Genomic DNA, 12,276 nt, shown 5'->3' with positions numbered 1-12,276 from the left:
TGGTGTTAACCGACGTTTCGGAGGAACGTATCGCCTCCATCTTCATGGTAGAAGAAAAAATAAGAAATCTGCAAGCGAAGAGACCGTGAGAACCGCGGTTCTCACGGTCTCTTATTCTTATTTCTTATATCTTATTTCTTATATCTTATTTCTTATTTTTTCTTCTACCCTGAAGATGGAGGCGATACGTTCCTCCGAAACGTCGGTTAACACCACATATACACGGTGCCAAATCCCAGAAGACTGCTTTCTTCATAGTCACCACCGTGAAAGCCTCAAATCTTACATTGTATAAGGTGTCAACGAATACAAGCATCCAATTCAGAACACGCACCTCCTATACTGGTGACAATATCTACCACACTGCACGGCGTAAGCTTTCTATTCCAAGCCGTGTGAAAATCGCATCTCATTCGTTTAGGACGGGAGGTTCACGCAGCGGTGGTGCAGACAAGTAGGGCACAGGGACATGTAGCAACTAACCTGGAACTTGCGCCGCTGTCTGAGGGCTTCCCAAATATCTTAGAGCCACGTGCGCCCGTCCCTTCCGCCTGGGCGGCTGAACGCGAAGCTAGTGGCACGCGGTAGTAGAGCCGGCTGAGGCACTGTGCTTACAAGCCGAAAGGTCGTTGGTTTGATTCCCTGTGAGCCCATTGGATTTCTCAATTTATCTTAATCCTTCCAGCCGCACTATGGCCCTGGTCTCGACTCAACCTCTAACAGAAATGAGTACCAAGACTCTTCCTGGGGGTAAAGGGCGGCCGGCGCGTAAGGCTGACAACCTCATCGCCATCTGTGAGCCGATTGTCTAGATAATATGGAAGCCTTGACGTCCCACAACCCTACGGGCCTCCTCGACCTGATACAGCGATAGCTTTGCCTTGTTTTACCTTTTATAGGTCGTACGGTATATGCATTTCCTGTCTAAATGTAAGATAGATGTAGACTGCTTCCCTCCAAGTAGATTTCGCGCGCATTCGACGTCATCTTATTGCATTAGCATTTCACATCTGTTATCACGCGCGGACAAGAGGCCCAGCAAGATGATATTTACGAAACCCTTGCACCCTTATCAATTTAAGACTCGCGTGTTTCCGTTTTCACTCACTATCTCCATTTCATTGTGTAAGATTGTTTGACGAAACTCCGCCGTTTGCTTGATTTGACTGAAGTATGACGGTTGAAACTGATCCTTCTCTTAACAGGTTATCTGCCAATTCTCATTATCTCTCGGCGCTGGGCAATCATTTGAGTACCCATCGTTTCAGTGTTAAAATGCGTCCTTCAGCACACAGACACTACAGTATGGTGCTGGTCCAGGTGTGTTGGCTCCGTATTCCGTGCGTGTAAAATTATTAATGTTACAGATGCTACAGCTGGTACGCAAACGTACAGTCCTTCACAAAATGCTACAAAATAAGGATTCTTAATATACTGTTAAATTCTAGACTACCCTAATGACGACAATATTATGATTCCCATTTTTAAGAATGTTACGCGGTAGTGTAGTTGGATGAGGCACTATGCTACAAGCCGGACGGTTGCGGGTTTGAATCCCGATGAGGTGGATGTTTTCATTTTATCTACTCCTTCCAGCCGCACTATGGCCCTGGGGTCGGCTCTGGCTCCAACAGAAATGAGTACCATGAATTTTCCTGGGGGGATAAGGGGCGGCCGGCGCGTAAGACTGACAGCCTCACCGCCATCTGTGAGCCGATTGATTGTCTGTGGGAGCCTCTACGTCTCACAACCCTATGGGCCTCCACAGCCTGTTACAGGGATAGCTTTCCATTTTATGATTATTATTGTATCAGTTCTACCCAGTTCTTTATTTCTTCACATGCTTACTCAGCAGCTAAAAGTAAGCACGAGCCAATGAATGAAACAAAACATACTCTCTCTCTCTCTCTGGCTCTACAGCCCTTTGGACCTTGGCCGCCTTACACAGTCGGTAGGACTCCTTCGACGGGGGAACAGCCGTCTCAAGGCCTCTACCTACACACAGAACAGCAGAAACTCAGAATAAAATCACACAGACATCCATGCCTCGACTGGGATTCGAGCCCACGACCCCAGTGTTCGAGCGAGCGAAGAAAGTTTATGACTCAGACCGCACGGCCACTGTGGTCGGCCAAAACATGGCAACGCATGTCATTTCGGCAATAATAAAATTCAGTAAGTGCAATCACGCCAACCACTGGGGGGTGAGAAAATGTGTATACAGATATGTAGTGCAGTCATAGCGACTGGCTACTGGCTACGGGCTGGACGACCGAGGGTCCGGAGTTCGAGTCCCGGTAGGGTCAAGAATTTTCTCTTCTCCACGTCGTCCAGAACGGTTGTGGGACCGACCCAACCTCCTATCCAATGAGCACAGGGGGCTCTTCCCCGGGGATAAAGCGGCAGGGGCTTGAAGCTGACCACTCACCTCGAAGTAGTGCCAAAGGTGAAGGAAATGTGGATCTATACATCCACTAACCCATACGCCTGCATGGTGTGTAGTGCTGAATTAGTTAAGCACAGGGACAAATTTACCTTTACCTTTTTATCTATATATATATATATATATATATATATATATATATATACACACATACATACTTACATACTTATTTCGTTATTATTATTATACAATTAAGAAAGTACTGGTATAAAATGTGACGAAAGGAAATAGTGTTGGTTCCAAGTGCATACATGAACGTCTGTACAGACAGTATTAGCAGATGAACAGTTTTTGCTAGAAAAGCAGACATAGAGCACTTTCCAGAGGAGAGAATTTAAAACCGAGGCAGCCTTGAGTAAGAAACATCGCATCAAGGTGATACTCCTTACGTAAGGTGTGCAGTTTGAAATATTCTGAACCATAAGCCTGACTTCAGTGGGACTTGGGGAAAATGTTCTGTACGTACGACTACGAGGTAACACATTCCAATTTGCGAAGCTTTCTTTACACTGAACTGAGGTCTCCAGATGCAGTAAGAAGCACATTGGAAAGTAAAAGCAATTTCACCTTATCTCAAAAGTGATGTTTCTTGCACTGAAGGTGATAAGAGGTACGAATATTATGTACCGTCCTCATTTGAGCCTATTTTCTTTGCGTTGTCTTTTCAGTTAGTGATTGGGGTTAGCTCTCTCTAAGGGACCCAACAGACCAGGTGTCTTTCTCCCCATCTGAGGACGGAAAGAGATCCAGTTTTCGAAACGGTGTGTTTTCTAGTTTCTAAAACACCGGACGATGGACCAAGTCCAAAACCCAGTAATTCTGAGTGTTATACACCCTCGTCAGAACCCTTTGGAATCTACCAGTATCGTCTACTCCTCACATCTCATGCGCGTGTTACGTGTCCCAACCCTCTCATTGTCTTTGACTTACACCACTCTAATAATATTTGGTGAATAACACAAATTATGACTCTCCTCATGAAGCTATCCCTGTAACGGGCCGTGGAGGCCTTTAGAGTTGTGAGACGTCGAGGCTCCCACATTTTCTAGACAGCTGGCTCACGGGTGGCGGTAAGGTTGCCAGCCGTACGCGCCGACAGCCCTTTACATCTAGGATATTCATTTCTGTTAGTCTGAGCCGACCCCAGGGTCACAGTGTGGCTGGAAGGATTAGGTCAACTGAAAATCCAACGACCTCAGAGGGAATGGAACCCATGGTGTTGTAGCATAGTGCCTTAACCAACTACGCTACCGCGTACCCTATAACTTTCGCAAGTCTGCCGTTCTTTCCTCCCTCGTAGGTCCAATGTTTGGCTGAGCAGAAGCTGGTCATTTCCGTAGGAAAACAAGATAACGGCTGTCATAATCTTGGCTTGAATTTCTGGCGTACGTTCGCAGGAATGCTGGGTACTTGTACGTGTCACTATTCTTGGGGCCGCTACACCCGGTGACAATTTTCCAACTATGTCTTGACGTTTCAACTTTTTCAAATTCGCTTAGTGGGGGTTGGAGTCCAGCTGGTCCACTCGACACGGCGGCCACTGATTGGCCTATGGTACCTGCCCCGGGTCATTATGATGATGGAGAATTTTGTGGAATGAATATTGGCAGAGGAAACCCGCCCCAGCTCCACTTTGTCCACCACAAATCCAACTTGACCAGGACCGGGATCGAACCCGGGCCGCCGCGGTGGGAAGCCAGCGACTAACCGCTTGAGCTATGGAGCGGCTCTAATCCTCTTATACCTTACGGTGTCGAGGTTGTTTTCCAGTTTGATCATTTTACAGAAGGTAGGGCCCCTTGGACGAGTGATAAGCACTTCGCAAGGCCTCTACCTAAACACAGAATAAACACATACACACACCAAACCTCCATGCCCTGAGTAGGATTCAAATCCACGATCCCTTCATCCGAGCGAGGGAAGACAGTTCATGCCTCAGACCGCGCGACTACCGTGACCGGCTTGAGAGTCAGACGAAACCCATAAATATACGCTATGTGGGAAAATTTTCTGAGTTTCCAAACATTAAATCAGGTGGAAAAGTACAGTGCCCAGTAAGCTTTAAATGGTCAGAGCGTGTAATGAAAATTATACGAAATTGCGTCATGAAGGTGGAGTTACTTCAAGGAAACTGTTTGACATGTGAATGGTTTGCACACGTATTTTCTTCCGGCATATAAGTATATGCGATTTATTTTTACGCCTAGCCTTTCTGTGCTTAATACCTTCCGGTTATACAGCAGTGTGTTCCCGCGACCATGAACACCATCCTCCGAGTTGTATGATGCATATATAACGTATAATGACGTGGGTAACATTTGGAAACAATTCTCCCAGGTGTTCCTAGCCCCATATGAAGGCAGCTGAGCATGGAGCAGTTGGTGGAATGAAGTTTTGCAGGAGAAACCGAAGTACTAAGAGAAATCTTGCCCCAGTGCCACCTTGTCCCATCACAAATCCCGAATGACTTGACCTGGAATTGAAACCGGGCCGTCACGGTGGGAAATCGACGACTAACCGCCTGGGTTATGGCATGGCCCATCCCAGAAGTTGGTACCTGTCATAACAATTGCTATTAGCGCCTGCTGAAATCCAACTGTTTTTTATGTCTTCATTGAGAGATACTGGCGCGAGACGGTGCAGGTGACAGGCTGTTAGGCTTCAGAACGTGGGTGTCTGCTGCTGGTGGTGATTCTTATTTCATTGTGCAGTAGCAAATCCCCGGACACTTCCCTTCCAAGAAAAGATTCCCGTTACCCAATGAAGTCATTATTGACGTGCTGTTCCTACAGGGAACTGATCTCCGGTTGCCCAGTACGTAGCCGGTCATTTTCCAACTGTATGAATGAAAGTATAAGGAGTGGGCCTTCTCGGCCCTTGCACCGCGACCTACAGTGGTCTATTGTGCTTTTTTTCCAGCTGTAAGTCAAAAGCATATGTCGCATTCATTAAACGCATTTTGCACTAGCAGTGAACCCACTACACAATAGCGAAAGTACACATAAACTGTAAAGACACACCGCCCTAACTCTACCAGACAGACCTGAGTAAAACCACAATACAAGAATTGAAATGTTACCTAAGTGAACAAAACTAAAAGACTATATGAGTTATGCCTAACGCATTTAGTTTTGTCCAATCGCTCAGTTCTTCTTCTTCTTCTTCTTCTTCTTCTTCTTCGCCTTATTATTATTATTATTATTATTATACGTTGACGGATTTGGGTTTCTGGCCTGTGCCCTTTCAAAATGGATTAATTCTGAAATTACGAATCTTACAGGCAGTCGGTATGACTCCTCGGACGAGTGTTCAGCCCTTTGCAAGGCCATTATCTGCACATGACAGCACAAACACAGAATAAACGCAGACAGATATCCATGCCTCGAGTGGGATTCGAAACCACGATTCCAGTGTTTGAGCGGGCGAAGACATTTCATGCCTTAGACCGCGCGGCCGCTGTGTTCGGTTAGTTATTTCAGTTATTTTACATAAACGTGTTGAAATGGGGCCAAGTAAATTCGTCCTTCAGAAGTAAATCGTTTTCAGTTAAAGGCAGCTGCCACTTATCTAAGGTTTTGCAGTGTGTATTGCATGAGAACACGAGTGGGTAATTTTGAAACATTTCTGTGCCAAATGCGTTAGGTTTCCATGGCCCTGATGCTTCTTCATGGTGAAGTTGACTCATTTTGGGGATCAAATCCTATTGTTCCTACGCAGTGCACCATATGTGGCTGGATATTGCGTCAGGCGCTGTTGGAGGCCAGCAACCAGGCGATACGTCATATCCTGGCACGGTGTTGACCATGAGACGCGGGGCTGAAGCTTAGGTCTTGTGTCGCGACCCTGGCTTGCGTGCAACCATGCACGATTCAAGGATCCATGGATTTCCACACCATACCGTAATAAAAAAATATGAATGGTGACCTAAAATACATTGCAGTCTGTTCTCTTTATAACTGCAATGCCCATTTGTTTTAACTGACCTTTGAGAATTCCTTATTGCCAATTATTGTTACAGCGTATGTATGACCAGACTTGTGTAACCGTAAGCTTATGTCAGTACTACGGGTTTTCTTGACTTCATCTGTCTTCCACACTCCTAACCGACTACGGACAAATTCCAGAAAGACAATAATATTAACCGTAATGTACAATCTTCAGGATTTTGTTTAGAATTGTGCGAGTTGAGGTCCTCACGGCAACGGTTATAAACAGTTCTGTCTCTGTGATATAAAGCTTTGTAGTCCGTTGAAAGTCAGCCGAAGTTTCGGAGGAACATCTCGCCTCAATCTTCAAGGTCGAAGAATAAGCTAAGAAAGAAACCAAACTGAGGAAGATGTCATACTCCGAAACGTCGGATACAGCCCTTCTTTGCAATTGGTTTGGAGACGTCTGCATGCCCATGTTAGAGAGATTCGCCTGTTGAGTTCTGAGTAGCTTCACATGCATTCTTGACTCAGGCCCTAATGACGGCGAAAGTCGAATGAAATATTATTTCATCGAGCTCTCGAGTAAAGCACTGCTGGATGATGGGTAATGCCTGAGAGTATAATACTGTTCTTCTCGAGGGTTATTTATTGCCGCTTTCAATATCAAGATTTTACAACGACAAATGATAGGAAAATAAAGGAATGACAAATTGATAAGAATTGGAGGAAGCGTTCTTGGCCTAACCGAAGCATTATCCCTCCATTTTCCTGAAGGTACTGAGGAGAACCACCAAAAACCTCAGCCACGATAGTCGGTGTCTCGACCGAGATTCGAACCAAACACTTGCAGAATAAACGTCCAGAACATTACCTCTAGACCAACCTGTTAGCTTTATAACAGCGGTAGATTGGTCCCTGTGCTTAATTGATCAAGCACTATGTCATGAAGACTTGGGGGAGTTGACGTATAGCTCCACCACTCATGATCTTGGCTCTACATGGAGGTCAGTGGTCAGCTTCACGCTCCGACAGCTTTACCCCAGGGGAAACAGTCGCCGGTACCCATTGGGTAGGAGTCTGGGTGGGCCTCAGAGCCGATTTGGGCGCTGTGGAGAGTAGAATAATCCTGTCCCTTTGATTCCCGGCGGTTTACAGTAATAATAATAATAATAATAATAATAATAATAATAATAATAATAATAATAATCGCATTGTATACGACATTAAAGGTGTCACTAATAAAGTAAACAGGGTAGAGAAAATATGTCAATATACTGACAGCCAGTCATATGAAGATGGGAGTCGCAGCTGGTCGTGTTTGTTGGACCTTGGCCGTTTTTTCAGTTTAGTAATCTATATATAGTCGGTAGGACTCCTTGAACGGGGGATCAGTCCGTCGCAAGGCCGTGACCCGCGTACACACAGTCCAACACAAACACAGAAGAAACCCACACAGACACCCATGTCTTGAGTGGGATTCGAACCCACGATCCCAGCGTTCGAGGGAGCGAAGACAGTTCATGCCTTAGACCTCGCGGCCACTGAGATCGGCACCAGTACTGGACAATGTCCAATATAATTACTACGAAAGAAAAAATGTCTGCGATTTTGCTAGTGAAGAGTGTTATGTACAGAGGGCGGTGACAGAAGAAGCTCACATAAAATTCGATGACCTTAGTGAACGTGTAGTGACGTGCTGTGAGTGGCATAGCAAGGCATGATGCTTCGCCTGTTGCTGCACGAGGACTTTCTGCGCTTCAAAATTGGGCTCTTGATAAGAAGGCATTAAGTTAACAGCTGTGCATTTGCGTGATGTTATGTAAGCACTCTTCAAGGTAATTCATTTCTTTAAATTTTAATTTGTCATGTGTTTCGACTGTGAGAACGAATTATATCCTCTAAAATTATAATGCCTGGAATTAGAATTTATTTTCAGTCAATAAAAAGATTGTAATTTCTTGCGTGTTTCGGCAGTAATTTTTACCGCTTCATTTGACTTTCGTTATGAAGTAAAGGTAAAGTTGTCCCTGTGCTTAACTAATTAAGCACTACGCCATGAAGACGTATGAAGGAGTGGATGTATAGAGCCATATTCTCTTGACCTTGGCACTAGTTGGAGGTTAGTGATCAGCTTCACGCCCCGGCCGTTTTACCCGCAGGGAAAGAGCCCCCGGTACTCACTGGATAGGAGGCTGGGTGGACCCCACATCTGGTCTGGACGACATGGAGTGGAGAACATTCTTGACCCAACCAGGACTTGAACTCCGAACTCTCGGTCGCCCAGCCCGTAGTCAGTCCCTATACTGACTGCGCTATCCCGGCTCCCCTTTCGTGATGTAGAACAAGACTAATAGATATATGCTCTGAGGTTTTGCACATTGTTGAATTAGTGACATAATGACTGCAGCATTAGTAGATTTACGCGAAAGTTACCATTTATATTCTTCGGCACGTAGCGACTAGTTTGTAGGCTTGTTATTTTTCTCGTGATTATTCTACCACTTATATCAGTAATTCCGGTGAAAGTACGAGCATAAGCTTCTTACGGTGACAGGGACATTTCATCTCTTCATGAATTAAGGGATTAGAAAAGAAACCGGGAAATGTATGCACAGCGTAGCGATTGTGGTGCATTCGCGCTGTTATTGCCCCTCCCTTTTCGAATTGAGATGACGCGGCATAACTTTTCCTTTAATTATCTCTCAAACTTAAGGAGAATTAGTATTTTTGTGTATAATTTTTCTCTACGCTTCTGTTCGAAACATCTTATATTCCAATAAAATGTCATCCATTTAATTTCGAGATGTGGACAGAAACGTCAGTAGGTTTTCATGTGAAGTGTCTGTTATTTTTGTTCTGTTTTTAATCGAATTTGGAATGTACGGATAGTTTTTATTACAATTTTTTCACACGGATTTTCATGAAAATCCGTTGGTTGTTCAGTGCATCGGGAAACATGGACGTGACGAAGAACAATTTTGCAATTTTCATTTCGATTGTGCCAACAGTAGTGGCGGCTCTATGCCAAGTAGACCGTTAGGAGTTCGGAGGATTAGTTGTGTATATTCTGCCTTCTTTATATATATATATATATATATGTATGTATATAAATGAAACATGCTTAGTTAATTAAGAATGTGATACAGAATCTTCCTAGAAAATTTAAAGTTAAAACTTGTTATGAACTTCTCTACTTTGACAGAACCTTAAGGTTTGTCTCTGTGTTTATAAAATCCATCCATTAGACTTCACCCTGACCCATATGAATCTCGTACATATCTTCATACCCTGTTTCTCCATTTCCATATAATCCTTCCGTACGGAAAGAAACCCTGAACATCACCACAGTCCCTCGAGCAGTGCGAATGGTTAGAACTTTCGACAAACCTCGTTTCATTCATTCATATTCCCGTCGCTCTCTGTGGAACATGGGATATCCGTGAAATGATTCGTTTCTCTTCTGTTTCTTAATCTTTAGAGAGTCGGTAGGACTCCTTGGACGGGGGATCAGTACGTCGCAGGGCCCCTACCTACACGCAGAACAACACAAACATAGAATGAACGCACACAGACATCCATGCCTTGAATGAGGTTCGAACCCACGATCCCAATATTCGAGGGAGCCCTAGACTGCACGGCTAAACACCGTTAGGATCTGTGCCCTAAAGAATGCACGATTCAACAACAGGAATCCAAATTTGTAACCCATCCAACGAAGAGGTGTTTTAATCCAGATCACTGGCGAATCTGTGGTGAGGCTGTACACGTCTTTGAACGTTGTGTCACTTGTGTCCGCTTCTTACTTGGTTTTAAATTAATAAGCAAAATTTCCGGAGAAAGAAATGACGTGTCCCTTCCGTTTAGCTTGAATGATTTATACTGTCGAGAACTAAGCGCCAGAACAGCGCAGTCGGTACAGCGCCTGCGCTATGGGTTGGACAGTCGGAGTTCGAGGTCCCGGTAGGTACGAAATATTTCTCTTCTCCACGTCGTACAGATCGGTTCTTGGGGCCCGCCCCAGCCTCCCATCCAATGGATGCTGGTGGATGTTTCTCCGGGGGCAAGGCGGCCGGGGCGTGAAGCTGACCACTCACCTCCAACTATTGCCGAGGTCAAGAATACTTGGGTCTATGCATCCACTCCCCCCATACGTCTTTGTGGCATGGTGCTTGATTAGTTAAGCACAGGGACAACTTTACCTTTATTATCGAGTATTTAATGACGCTGTTTAAACCCTGGAGATTATATTGTCAGGATTTAGAGTGACTACAGACGGGGTGTGCCGATCAGTCAGGGGCGTGATTACCGATAAACAGTTCGTCTTGGCGCCAAGCCCTTTGAGATTCACGACCAGAGATTTCTTCTAAACAATATATAAAATTTCAGTTTGTACCTCACAGGAGACACATTACGCCTCCGCTACAGAGATCAACCGGTTAATGCTGTTTAGGGAACAACATTGCTCTACGAGACATCCTGGACCGTTGCAGCCCCTACGCATAGTTCAGTACGGAATGTCCCACACGGCCATGCACCTCACTGGATTTCACACATGATATAGGCAGATATAGGGCTTACAAAACAGTGGAAAAAAGACAGCCAATACGTTCTTCTGTTTACTCTGGAAGACTTTTGAACTTATTTTAAATGGTTTTAATCAATCACTCTTTATATCTGCAACTTTTACGTATTAACGCCGGTCACGGTAGCCGAGCGGTTTAAGGCATGTACTGTCTTCGCTCGCTCGGAAGCCGGGATCGTGGGTTCGAATCCCACATAAAGCATGGTTGTTTGGTATGTGTTTATGTTTTCCTGCGTTTAGGTAGATGCCTTTCGACGAGCTGATCCCCCGTCCAAATAGTCCTACCCTCTGTAAAATTATCATGAAAATGAAAATCAGAAGCCAGGGCCCAAGGGGGCTGTAGAGCCAGTGAAAAAAATACCTATTAACTTCATCAACTATCTAGTCTTAATTTATATGTTTATTATGTAGTAACAACGTGTTCTCAAAGAACGACGTATATAAAGTTCCTTAAGAACAATAGCCCACTGTAGGTCGCCGTGCAAGGGCGGAGGAGGCCCACCCCTCATACATTCAAGTAGTTCCTTTATAGCCTTCTGGATATGACCTGTAATGCCGAAACATGTAAAAGCAATACATTCAATTATGCCCATTAAACTTGTTAGGCGTGAGGGACTTCTACGATTTATTTACGTAAAGAACGGCTGTTTATTGCGGGAACACAAATACCCTCTGTGGGCAAAATGCAGAATTTCCTTATGTTAAAGTTGATGATACATATAGAAGCACCAGTCTTTAAAATGTGGAGAGTTTTTGAATAACTTTATTTATTTTATGTTTACACAGCAATGAGCAGGAAATGAATGTGTAGCCTTGATATACACGTATTTACCTGGCATCCAGGGCTAGTGATAGTAGCAATTCACTTTCAGTGTTCTGTATATGACAGAAGTAGAGTGTGTAATGAACTGGACCTTTTTATATATATTAATTACTTTTTCATTGAATAATAGGATTGTTAACAGGAACCGATAATGTGAAAATCAATGCAGAGGCAGTAGTGGCTGTCACAATATTGTCATGAAGGTAGGAAACACAGCCATATAATCAAACGTATGGGTTTACCGGATTCAAAATAGACTGAACATACTAGACTAGGTATTACGTGAAAACCTTGTTACGAATTTACTTTACGGATTGTCGAACAAGGAAGGGAGGTAACTGTGCTCCAATAAACGATGAAATATAATAGAGAAACTCTTCTGTCTTATTGCCTTATGAAAAGAATTCCTCATATCAAGGAAGCGTTAATTTCCTCACACACCAGGTCCACGTTCTCTCCTCTGGCAAGAACTTACTGGAGCATCAAGACGGTTATGGTT

The sequence above is a fragment of the Cryptotermes secundus genome, unplaced genomic scaffold (assembly GCF_002891405.2).
Source record: "Cryptotermes secundus unplaced genomic scaffold, Csec_1.0 scaffold671, whole genome shotgun sequence".
NCBI classification, from domain to species: Eukaryota; Metazoa; Arthropoda; class Insecta; order Blattodea; family Kalotermitidae; genus Cryptotermes; species Cryptotermes secundus.
The sequence above is the reverse complement of the archived record's forward strand: the minus strand, read 5'-3'. Positions refer to the sequence as shown.